At 43.8% G+C, this 12,619-nt stretch overlaps 1 pseudogene across 1 annotated transcript in view; it reads right to left on the reverse strand.

The window, feature by feature from the left end:
- LOC309973537 (fer-1-like protein 4) overlaps window positions 1-12,619 on the reverse strand; it is a 45,753-nt pseudogene that overhangs the window by 22,422 nt on the left and 10,712 nt on the right. The window contains exons 18-24 of the transcript in view: window positions 3,327-3,478; window positions 2,193-2,346; window positions 1,914-2,038; window positions 1,558-1,688; window positions 1,260-1,433; window positions 696-812; window positions 440-601 (exon numbers count right to left, since the gene is read on the reverse strand). The product of the transcript in view is annotated as a fer-1-like protein 4 (transcript). The remainder of the gene's footprint in view (window positions 1-439; window positions 602-695; window positions 813-1,259; window positions 1,434-1,557; window positions 1,689-1,913; window positions 2,039-2,192; window positions 2,347-3,326; window positions 3,479-12,619) is intronic.

The following is a 12,619-nucleotide window of genomic DNA, read 5'->3' on the forward strand; positions in this document are numbered from 1 at the left end:
GACTGGTATCTGATATAGAACATTCCACCCAACAACGAAGCATTCACATTCTTTTCAGGTGCACAGTGGAGAGAGGGGTGTTTTCCTCAACTTGCACTATGAAATGGGAAATGAGAGGAACACCCCCTAGAAGTTCAGCGAGCAAAGTGCTTTCAGTTTCATCATCTTATAGCACAATGAAGTTTTCAAACTGAAAACTGCTGCATGTGAAACAGAGTCATGAAATAGTGTTGCGTTTTGTTGTTGCTGTTGCTGTGCTTTGAGTAACTGCAACTGAGACCGTATGGCCCACAAAGCTTAAAATATTTACTATTTGGCGCTTTATAGAAAATTTGGTGACCCCTGGGTTAATGTAATATAACCAGCCGGGAATTCACCATCCCACTGCCCTCTTTCATTTCTCAGCCCAGCACTTCCGGCCTCCAGCCCATGTCCTCACCACTGTCAGATGCCTGACGAGCTCAGTGAAATTGGGGTTCTCACGGTAACTGGTCAGGACCTTGGACTCCACTCGCCGACCGGCCACCTCCAGCACAACCTGGGGCTGCTCCACCTCAAACAGATGCACACGGCCAAGGCCCCTCAGACCCCAGAACAGTACCTGGGGTTGGGAAGTGGGAGATTCAGGGGCCTGTACCTGACTGAAGGACACCCAGGTGTAGGGAAGGGAGGAGGATGTGAGTGCCTGGTGCTACCTCAACATGGAACTCCCTAAGCACGGGGCGCACGTGCGGTGGCAGGGATAGGCGTCCAGAGAGGGGCTCAACCAGGGCGGTCAGGTCCTGGGGCTCCACATCACTAGGCACTGAGGGCTGAAGGGAGCAAGAGATCAGAGGTCAAAGAGGAATCAGGCCAAAGGAGGGAAAGCCTGGGCTCGGGGAAAAGAAATGGAGGACTGCTAGTGAAATATAAAACCAGAGGAACCTGGCAAGGCTAGATTGATGGGAGGGGGGTGTCTCAGGAAACAGCCATGTACAGGAAGGAGGATGGGTGTCTGAGGCATGAGGGTCAACCCGGGCTTGGGTTCTCTGGGGTTGGAGGCCTGGCAAGGTGAAGCTAGGGTAGGTCTACTTCAAGTGTTACCTGGAGTCAGGAGGTCCAATGAGGTGGTCCCAGGACAGACCTGCAGCCTGCATTCTCTGGGGGTAAGGGAGTTGGAGGGGTAACCCTGGGACATGCCCACATCCCTGGAGCTGGATGACCTAAACAAATAGCAGAAGCGATCCACGGTGTGTCCAGCTAGACCACAGCACTCTGACCTCAAGTCAACTACTATAGTCCAGTTCAATGAGTTCAAAGGTGGCGATGAGCTCCCTGGCTGCCCGGGGCCCCTTCCTCAGGGGGAAGAACTGCAACTCAGGATGCTGGTAAGGGTCCTCCATCAGCTTTACCCTCAGGGCGGCCAGCGTCCTTCCCAGGAACACAGAGGGGCCCTTTGGGGAGCAGGGCAGTGAAGACAAAAGTAGAAGAGGCTCAGGAACCAGGGGAGGGCACATCAAGACAAGAAGAGGGGATCCTTGGGGGTGGAAACCCAGGTGGAGCCCAGGCCGCACTCACAAACTTATTGTGGTCACAGACATGGACAATCACTAGTGGGGGCTCCTCCTGCAGGTGCTCCCTCAGTCCACGAATAACTGATCAAACACCACGAGTTCATCCTACAGAGGGCTCAGCGTCTGCTCCAGGACCTTGAGGGCCATGCAGGGAAGGAGCCAACAGCAGTTGTCAGAAGAACTCCTCACCCCTAAGACCCTCTGGTTCTACGCCACCCCCTAAATCAGGGCAGTCTGATCCAGTATCCTGTCCTGAAAATCCAAGGCAGGAAGAGAGACTTAGGGTCTTGGAAAAAGCTCAGCCTCCACCCCGCCTTGTCTCCCAGTGCCCCTCCACCAGCATCCCAGCCCAGCCCTCACCCGTGTGGTCCGGCACTGGGTAGAGATGAGGACTCGAGCAAAGGGGTCCGAGAGCCCACTGTCATCTGCTGCCAGCACACCTCGGGCCTGGTACGAGTGAGCCCGGAGCTGGAAGTAGCTGAAGTCTGGGGTGGAGAGAAGGAAGGGGTCATGTTAGCTCAGAGACCACTGGAGTCCCTGACCCCAGACCCCTCTGATCCGAACCCCCAGCTGAGCATCTAGCCCCACACCTCGGGCAAATAGAGAACTGGGCCCGCCTGCCCCACGCCCCGCACTCACAGTCCTGGTCCAGGCTGAGGGGCGGCCCAGCCGAGGGCTCAGGCAGCAGGTCCGGGGGGAGCTCTGAGGTGCAGGCCTTGGCTCGCTTGCCCAGCTCCAGCCCCAGAAAGAGCTCCAGCTCGGCACGGACCTCGCCAGCGGCTTGCCCAGGTGCCTGCTGCGGGAGGAAGCATGTTAGGGACCACCTCTTATTACCCCAGCTAGGCCAACCATCTTGCTCCTCCAAGGCAGGCCCCTACTCTCTGCATCACCAGATCCTTAATCCGAAGAGTACTCCTTGTACCCCACCCTCTTCATGCCCTCCATCCAATGCCCCATCACCCTTAAACTCCCTCTCATTCCCTATCCCTCCTGCCCCAACACTGTCACGTCCTATAGCTCAGACCCCAGACCCCAAAACTATGCTCTGAGCTTGCTCTCCCCTACCCCACCCTCACCCATCTGTCCCCTCATCCCCAACACATTTAGATTCCCTGTCCCTTACCCCTGTGGTCACAGCTTCTCACCACTAGGGAACCCTGCTGGTGTCTCTCCCAGGGACACCTCATTTACAAATCTTTTGCCTCCAAATCAGCTGTACTTATAAGGAACTAATTAGTCACACTCCCATTTTCATAACCCTGCTCATCTGTCAGAGCCTAGTCAGCAAAAGGGCCAGTTCAGGCCCAGAGATGACAATATTTGGGGTTTATCTCACGTCAAAGCTCACCTGGGTAAAGGCACAATCTCCTTTTGGCACTTTGGATAATTAAAAAGAGTTTGGTACACTTTAAAAAATAATAATTTTAAAACAATTTTAAAAGTTAAAAAAATTTTAATTAAAACATTTTTTAATTGAATAAAATTTAAAAGCTTTTTGACCGGAAACTTAATTTAAAAAAATAGTTTGGAGGGAATTCTCTGGCAGTCCAGTGGTTAGGACTCCACACTTTCACTGCTGAGGGCACGGGTTCAATCCCTGCTCAGGGAACTAAGATCCCGCATGCAGCAGGGCGTGGCCAAAAATTATAAACAAATAAATAAATAGTTTGGGGACCCCTGTTGCGCTCCACATGGCTCCACCCCAATGTCTGTGCTGCCCTATGAGCCTCAGCCCATTCTAGTCCCAGCACCCTCGCCCCCGGGACCCCTCACTGCGAGCAGCAGATTCTGGATCTTCCCACAGTCCCGGCCCCGTTCCTCCTCCACCACAGAGAACAGCACATCCTGGGCGGGATCCGGGCCCAGGCCACATGGCGCCGCCCAGTGAGCTTCCAGACCAGCACATCCAGGAGGGATTGCTGGGGCTGCAGGCAGAGAACTGGGTTACAGAGGTGAATCTGGAGTTGAGATCATCTGCTCCCACAGCTGCCACTGGATGGACGGACCAAAGTCCATCTCCAGCCCTGACCTCCCCCCCAACCCCAGATCCATCTGGCCACCTGCCTCCTGGACATCTCTCCCCTGTGGATGCCCCACAGGCCACATCAGACTCAAAAGTCCAACCTGACTTTTATTTTCTGGTCTCTCTCTCTCTTTTTTAAATTGTGTTAAAATACACATAACGTAAAATTTACCGTCTCAACCACTGTTAGGTGTACAGTTCAGTATGACATTCACTTTTTTTTTTTTTGGCTGCCTTGGGTCTTTGTTGCTGCACGTGAGCTTTGCCTAGTTGCCGCAAGCGGGGGCTACTCTTCGTTGTGGTGCGCGGGCTTCTCATTGCGGTGGCTTTTCTTGTTGCGGAGCACGGGCTCTAGAGCGCAGGCTCAGTAGCCATCACTACCGCCCACTCCAGAACTTTCTTCATGGCAAAACTGACACTCTGTATCCGTTAAACACAAAGAGGCCAAAAAGCCCAGCTGCCACTTTTGAAGAGCCTGGAGCAAAAGCAAGGGGGTCGGGAGCAAAAGCAGCGTACTGCGCATGCCCCCTGCACACCACAGCACCTAAGGGGTGGGCAAGACACCTAAGCCGCCCCTCCGGCCCGACCCCTAGACACACCCCTACCCTCACCCCATATAAGGAACAAGCTCGCCCCGCTTCGGGGAGCGAGCCAGCAAGGGAAACTTATTTGTTGTCACTGCCCCCTGCTGCAGCAGGGGCCCCAATAAAGCCTTGCCTGAAAAAAAAAAAAACCCACTAACTTTCCATTTCCCTCTCCCAGACCTGACAATCACCACTCTACTTTCTCTCTATGAGTTTGACTACTCTGGGTACCTCATATGAGTGGACTCATTTGTCCTTTTGTGACTGGCTTTTTTTCGCTTAGCATAAGGTCTTCAGGGTTCACCATGTTGGAGCCTGTGTCAGCCTGATTTCCTTACTTTTCCCTCCTCTCAACCTGCTCTCTCCCCAGTGATCCCCACTGTGTGCCCATTCACATCAGCTAAGTACTTGAGCTGGTGTCAGCCTTCTCCTCCAACATCTAATCACCAAGTCCTGCCAATGTCCCCCTTCCTCACTCTCTTAGATCAAGACAGTCCACTCTTGTCCAGACAACTGAGACAGTCTTCCTGTCTTCAGTCTTCCCTTCCAACTCATTCTCTCATGAATGGCTGGCTTGCTACCATCCTCTCGGTCTCAGTTTAAATGCTGTCTCTGCAGAGAAGTCTTCCCTGACCACCTTATGTAAGCTGGTTCTCCCCTGACCCCTTAGCTTCTATAACATCTTCTTTAGCAATACCTACAGATCATCATTATTTTTCTCATGCATTTAAGATGCATAATCTGTCTCCCTCACCAGAACATAAGCCCCAAAAGGGCAAGAAACATGACAGGGGTGGATCCCCAGGGTCTCATACAGAGCCTGGCATAAAATAGGACTTCAAATATCATTGAGGAAGCAAACAAACAATAGCTAGAACTGATCACTCTAAAGCTGACCCTCTCCTTCCCCTATTTAAAAATCATCATGCCTTGTAAATCAATGAAGTTACACCATACACAAAAATAAACTCAAAATGGCTTAAAAACTTAAATATAAGACAGGACACCATAAAACTCCTAGAAGAGAACATAGGCAAAACATTCTCTGGCATAAATTGTACCAATGTTTTCTTAGGTCAGTCTCCCAAGGAAATAGAAATAAAAGCAAAAATAAACAAATCGGACCTAATCAAACTTACAAGCTTTTGTACAGCAAAGGAAACCATAAACAAAATGAAAAGACAACCAACAGACCATGAGAAAATATTTGCAAATGATGCGGCCAACAAGGGCTTACTTTCCAAAATATATAAACAGACCATACAACTCAACAACAAAAAACAACAAACAACCCAATGGGCAGAAGACCTAAATAGACAGTTCTCCAAAAAAGACATACAGATGGCCAACAGGCACATGAAAAAATGCTCAAACATCACTATTATTAGAGAAATGCAAATCAAAATTACAATGAGGTACCACCTCACACCAGTCAGAATGGCCATCATTAAAAAAATCTACAAATAACAGATGCTGGAGAGGGTGTGGAGAAAAGGGAACCCTCCTATGCTGTTGGTGGGAATGTAAATTGGTGAAGCCACTATGGAGAACAGTATGGAGGTTCCTCAAAAACTAAAAATGGAGTTGCCATATGATCCAGCAATTCCACTCCTGGGCATATATCCGGACAAAACTCTAATTCAAAAGGATACATGTACCCCAATGTTCACAATAGCACTATTCACAATAGCCAAGTCATGGAAGTGACCTAAATGTCCATCAACAGATGAATGGATAAAGAAGATGTGATATACATATACAATGGAATACTACTCAGCCATAAAAAAGAATGAAATAATGCCATTTGCAGCAACATGGATGGACCTAGAGATTATCATACTAAGTGAAGTAAGTCAGAAAGAGAAAGACAAATACCATATATCACCTTTATGTGGAATCTAAAATACTGCACAAATAAACTTATTTATGAAACATAAACAGACACACAGACATAAAGAACAGACTTGTGGTTGCCAAGGGAATGGGGGGGTAGGGGAGAGATGGATTGGGGGTTCGGGATTAGCAGATGCAAACTATTATATATAGAATGGATACACAACAAGGTCTTACTGTACAGCATGGGGAACTATATTCAGTATCCCTTGATAAACCATAATGGAAAAGAACATGAAAAAGAATATATATATATATATATATATATATATATACACACACACACACACATATCTGAATATATGTGTATATATATATATATTTATATATGAATCCCTTTGCTGTACAGCAGAAATTAACACAACATTGTAAATCAATTACACTTCAATAAAATAAACATTTTAAAAAATTATGAAAAAAAATCATCATGCCTGACTTCCATCTCCAGTAATATCATGAGCTAGGAATTAAAACCTACCTCTCACTAAAACCAACTAAAATGACTTGAAAAAATATTTTTAAATATTTATTAAAGGCAGGGGTGAGATAATAAGAATGAAGAATTATCATACTAAACCCTGAATGAAGACAGGAATCCAGGGAAGTTAACAGAGCATTTCAGCAACTTCTGCCACAAGGGCATTTGCCAGACCTGGCAACCCTGAGCTTTTCATGACCTGGCAGTGAGTAAAAACAATATAAAGAGTTCAGACACCATTCAGAACAGGAGTCTCACAGGAGACATCTCCCCTCCTTAAAAACTAGAACCCCAGAGAATCACACCTTCAGGACAAAGATAAACCATGATGGAACCTGCCCCACTTTCTCACATCCACTGATCAACAAAGAGAGTTGTCTGGCTGAGTGTAGTGGAAGTTGGAAATTGTCCCTGAAAAGAATAACCACAAGCCAATGTTTTTCACTGTGCCTGGGTGTTGCTAAACATCAAATTTCAGTTTAAGGTGATCAAGGGCAGAAGCAAAGTCATATGTTTTCTGGAAGAATGTACCTTTATTCCAGGACTCAAAGAAGTCCCACAAATAATTTTTTGAGGAAACTATAATGAATAGTTCACAGTTTAAAGCAACTAAGCAGAGAAGGAAACAACCATGAGGAAGTATCAGCAGAAACAGAGAGTGAAAACAAACCCCCAAAAACTGACTACTGGAATCATCTGACATTATAAAAACAGCTCTGCTTACTATTCTTAAATGAAACAAAAGACAAACCTGATAAATAATTACTGGGAATAATAAACAGTGAAAAATAACACAGCGGATTTGAAAAAAAAAGAACTTACAGAAATTAAAAGTGCAGGGACTTCCGTGGTGGCTCAGTGCTTAAGAATCCACCTGCCAATGCAGGGGACAGGGGTTCAAGCCCTGGTCCAGGAAGATCCCACATGCTGCAGAGCAACTAAGCCCGTGCACCACAGCTACTGAGCCTGCGCTCTAGAGCCTGCGAGCCACAACTACTGAGCCTGTGTGCCACAACTACTGAAGCCCACATGCCTAGAGCCGGTGCTCATCAATAAGAGAAGCCGCCACAATGAGAAGTCCGCACACCGCAACGAAGTGTAGCACACGCTCACCACAACTAGAGAAAGCCCACGTGCAGCAACGAAGACCCAACGCAGTCAAAAATAATTAATTAATTTTAGAAAAACAAAACAAAGCAAAAAAAATGTGCAATGATTGAAATGAAAAATTCAACAGAGGAACTTATACAACCTCTTGATTTTCAATTAAAAAGCCAAAGCAATTCAACAGGAAAAAGAAATCTTTTCAACATATGGTGCTAGACTATCTCAATGTCCATATTTTAAAAATAGGATTTTGACCCATATGTTACACCATATGCAAAGACTAACTTGAGAACAGTCAGAGACCCAAATGTAAAATCTAAAACCATAAAACTTTTAGGAGACTATCTTTATTCTCCTAAAAGCATAGGAGAATATCTTTGTGGCTTGGAGGTAGTAAAATTTTCTTACACAGGTAACAGAAAACAGAAAAATTAGTTAAAGTAGACGTCATCAAAACTCTCTGGAGATATTATTTATTTTAGCCTCTACTGTTCTTTTATACAAAACTCCAGGTACCTAATGAAAAATTATAAGACTAGGAAAAGTAAAAAATGTGACCCATGGTCAAGACAAGAATAATCAATAGAAGTAGACCCACAGATAACCCAAATGTGGGAATTATTAGAAAGCGATATTAAAATAACTGTGATAAAAATTCTAAAGGGTCTAGTGGGAAAAGTACAGAGTTTAAAGTGGATAATTTCAACAAACATAAGAAAACTGGAGCCAGATTGGAAATAATTGAATTAAAACATGCAATATACCACTTTCAATAGTGGATAGAACACCTGTACAGAAGATCATTAAGGAACCAGAGGACTTGAACAACATTATAAACCAACTAGACCTAACAGAGATATATAAACAATGCATCCAACAGCAGAATACACATTCTTCTCAAATGCACATAGAACATTCTCCAGGATAGACCATATAGGTCACAGAACAAGTATAATACATTTTAAAAGACTGAAATCATACAAAGTATCTTTTTTTGACCAAAGTGGAATGAAACTACAGATCAATAATAGAAAGAAAACTAGAAAGTTCACAAATGTGTGAAAATTAAACAACACACTCTTAAACACTGCATCGAAGAAGAAATCACAAAGGAAATTAGAAAATACTTATAGGTGAATGAAAATGAAAATGTAACAGCAAAACTTATGATATGCAGCAAAGATAGGGCTCAGAGGAAAATTTATAGCTATAAATGCCTACATAAAAAGAAGAAAGAGGGTCTTCCCTGGTAGCACAGTGGTTAAGAATCTGCCTGCCAATGCAGGGGACACAGGTTCGATCTCTAGCCCAGGAAGATCCCACATGTCGCAGAGCAACTAAGCCCATGCGCCACAACTACTGAGCCTGCGCTCTAGAGCCCATGCTCTGCAACAAGAGAAGCCACGACAAAAAGAAGTCCACCTACTGCAACAAAGAGTAGCCCCCACTTGCCTCAACTAGAGAAAGCCCATGCGCAGCAACCAAGACCCAACACAGCCAAAAATAAAAACAAATAAATAAATAAATTTATAAAAAAAAAGAAGAGAAAGATCTCAAGTCAATAACCAAACTATATGCCCTGAGGAATTAGAAAAAGAAGAGAAAACTCAACCCAAAGCTAGCAGAAGGAAGTAAATAAAGATTAGAGTGGAGAAAAATAAACTGGAGAATAGAAAACCAAAAGAATCAATGAAACCAGAAGTTGGTTCTTTGGAAAAATCAACAAAATTGATGAGCCTTTAGCTAGACTGACAAAGAATAAAAGAGACAAGATATAAATACCTAAAATCAGAAATAAACATGAGGGGCTTCCCTGGTGGCGCAGTGGTTAAGAATCCGCCTGCCATTGCAGGATACACGGGTTTGAGCCCTGGTCCGGGGAGATCCCACATGCCGCAGAGCAACTAAGCCCGTGTGCCACAACTACTGAGCCTGTGCTCTAGAGCCCACGAGCCACAACTACTGAGCCCACATGCCACAGCTACTGAAACCCGCACACCTAGACCCCATGCTCAGCAACAAGAGAAGCCACCACGATGAGAAGCCTGCGCACCGCAACGAAGAGTAGCCTCGCTCGCAGCAACTAAAAAGAAAGCCCACTCTCTCTCTCTCTCTCTCTCTCTCTCTTTTTCTCTCTTACTCCTCTTCCTCTTTCTCTTTCTTCTCTTTCTCTGTCTCTGCTATGTGAGGACACAACAAGAAAGCAACCATCTGCAAGCCAAGAAGAGAGCTCTCACCAGAGCCCAACCACGCTGGCACCTTGACCCCAGACTTCCAGCCTCTAGAACTGGGTTGATGATGAAAAGTTTGGAAACTTCTGATCCATTTTCATGTTCCTGCTTCGAGAAGTGCAGGGAGCAGCTTTCAGATGGAAAAAGTTGCCACGAGGACCAGAAGTAGAATAAAGGCATTTATGTAAAAAAAAAAGAAAGCCCGCGCACAGCAACGAAGACCCAACACGGCCAAAAATAAATTAATTAATTTTTTTAAAAAAGAAATAAACATGAGAACATTCCTAGAAACATAAAATTTATCTAAACTCACTCAAGGAGAAATAGAAATCTCAACAGACAAAACAAGAGATTGAATTAGTAATCAAAAACCTCCCAACAAAGAAAAGCTCAGGACCAAATGGCTTCACTGGTGAATTCTACCAAACATTTAAAGAAGAATTAACACCAATACTTCTCAAGCTCTTCCCAAAAACAGAAAAGGAAGGAACACTTCCTATTTCATTCTGTGAGGCCAGCGTTACCCTGATATGAAAAACACACAAAGACACCATAAGAAAAGAAAATTACAGAATAGTATCCTTTATGAATATAGATATATCCCTTAGGAATAAGTTCTGAACAAAATATTGGCAAACTGAATCCAACAGCATATAAAAAGAATTATATACCATGACCAAGTGGCATTTATCTCAGGAATGCTAGAGAGGTTCAACCTAAGAAAATCAATCAATGTAATTTACCACAATAATAGAACAAAGGGAAAAAACACAAATGAGTATCTCAACTAATGCAGAAAAGGCATCTGACAAAATTCAACATCCTTTCATGATAAAAAAAAATACATACTCAGAAAACTAAGAACAGAAGTTAACGTCCTCAACCTGATAAAGGGCATTTATGAAAAACCCACAGCCAACATCATACTTAATAGTGAAAGAATGAAAGCTTTTCCTCCAAGATTAAGAACAAAACAAAATGGAAAACTACAATTTTGGAAAAACGGTATCTCTTGTATCAGCCATTGTAAGCTTGACAGCTTCCCAACACTTAAAGATTTTTCTAATGAGATTTGTGATGATATTAACGAATGTGATTTCTTAATACTGTATAATGAAATGCATGAACATTTGGAAAGTATGCATAATTCAGGGAAGCAAATTTCCAAATGACCTATGTATGATGATTCAAAGTCATTCAAGGATAATAGATCTATTCAAAGTGCAAGACAGACCAATGGATTTTAATATAACAGAGTATAAAAATTCTTTGCCAGATATTTGCAAAAAATGTAAAGCAATATTGTTGTTCTCACTACATTTTTTGTTTTGGAGAATTAATTTCTTTTTCTTTTCTTTTTTTTTTTTTTTGCGGTACGTGGGCCTCTCACTGTTGTGGCCTCTCCTGTTGTGGAGCACAGGCTCCGGACGCACAGGCTCAGCGGCCACGGCTCACGGGCCTAGCCGCTCCGTGGCATGTGGGATCTTCCCGGACCGGGGCACAAACCTGTGTCCCCTGCATCGGCAGGCACACTCTCAACCACTGTGCCACCAGGGAAGCCCCTATACTTATTTTTCTAAAAATATATTTATGTTTCCCTATAAAAATAAACAAAAAAACATGTAATAGGTTTACTATTGTTATTTTAAATGAATTAATAAATAATTTTTTATTTCTATGGTTTTAAATTTTTTCAGTTTTAGTTTATATAATAGGGAATATCAGTAGATACATCTATATAAACAAAAGCTCATTTGAGTCCCCAGTAATTACTCTAAGGCTGTAAAGGAGTCCTGAGACCAAAAAAGTTTGAGAATCACTGCCCTAGAGACTCTTCCACTTACATCCAGGACATGTATAAAAATAGTCTTGGAAACATTGTTTCTAACCACCATGCGTTGGAATCAACACACATATCCATCAGTAGTGGGATGGATAAGTGAATTATAGTATAGTCATACAGTGGGATATTATACAGCAATGAAAATGGACAAATTACAGCTACATACAATAAACATAATATTAAGTTTTAAAAAAAGCAAAATAATATAAACAGTATTATACAAAGTTTGAAAAATAGTGAAACTAACCTATATTATTTCAGGAGGCATATTTAAATCAGAAAATGTTTTTAAATGTCAGCTGACAACAGAAGGTTTTCATTCCAAATAAATAAAGTAATTTTGGGACCTCCCTGGTGGAGAAGTGGTTAAGAATCCACCTGCCAATGCAGGGGACACGGGTTTGAGCTTTGGTCTGGGAAGATTCCACATGCTGTGGAGCAACTAAACCCGTGTGCCACAACTACTGAGCCTGCCCTCTGGAGCCCATGAGCCACAGCTACTGAGCCCGCGTGCCTAGAGCCCATGCTCCGCAACAAGAGAAGCCACCACAGTAAGAAGCCCGCACACCGCAATGAAGACCCAATGCAGCCAAAAATTAATTAATTTTTCTAAAAATTAAAAAAAAATAATTTTGCACTAAAATTCACTTTAATAAGGTCTCTATTCTGTATCTCCTTCCACTACTCTGCCTTCTAGCTGCGCCTTTGCACATGCTGTCCATTCTTTCATACTTGCCAAACTCCAACGTGCCCTTCGAGATCTGAGACCAATATCCAAACTCCTCACTGTTTGACCCTGAGGACATATTGGCCCCAGCGATCCAAACTTTCTGTGCCTTTGGGAATGACTGAGCTTCAGAGTGGAGCAGCACTGGCTTTGAATTCTAGCTCTGACACTTAACCAGCT

The sequence above is a fragment of the Leucopleurus acutus genome (assembly GCF_964270905.1).
Source record: "Leucopleurus acutus genome assembly, chromosome: 16".
NCBI classification, from domain to species: domain Eukaryota; kingdom Metazoa; phylum Chordata; class Mammalia; order Artiodactyla; family Delphinidae; genus Leucopleurus; species Leucopleurus acutus.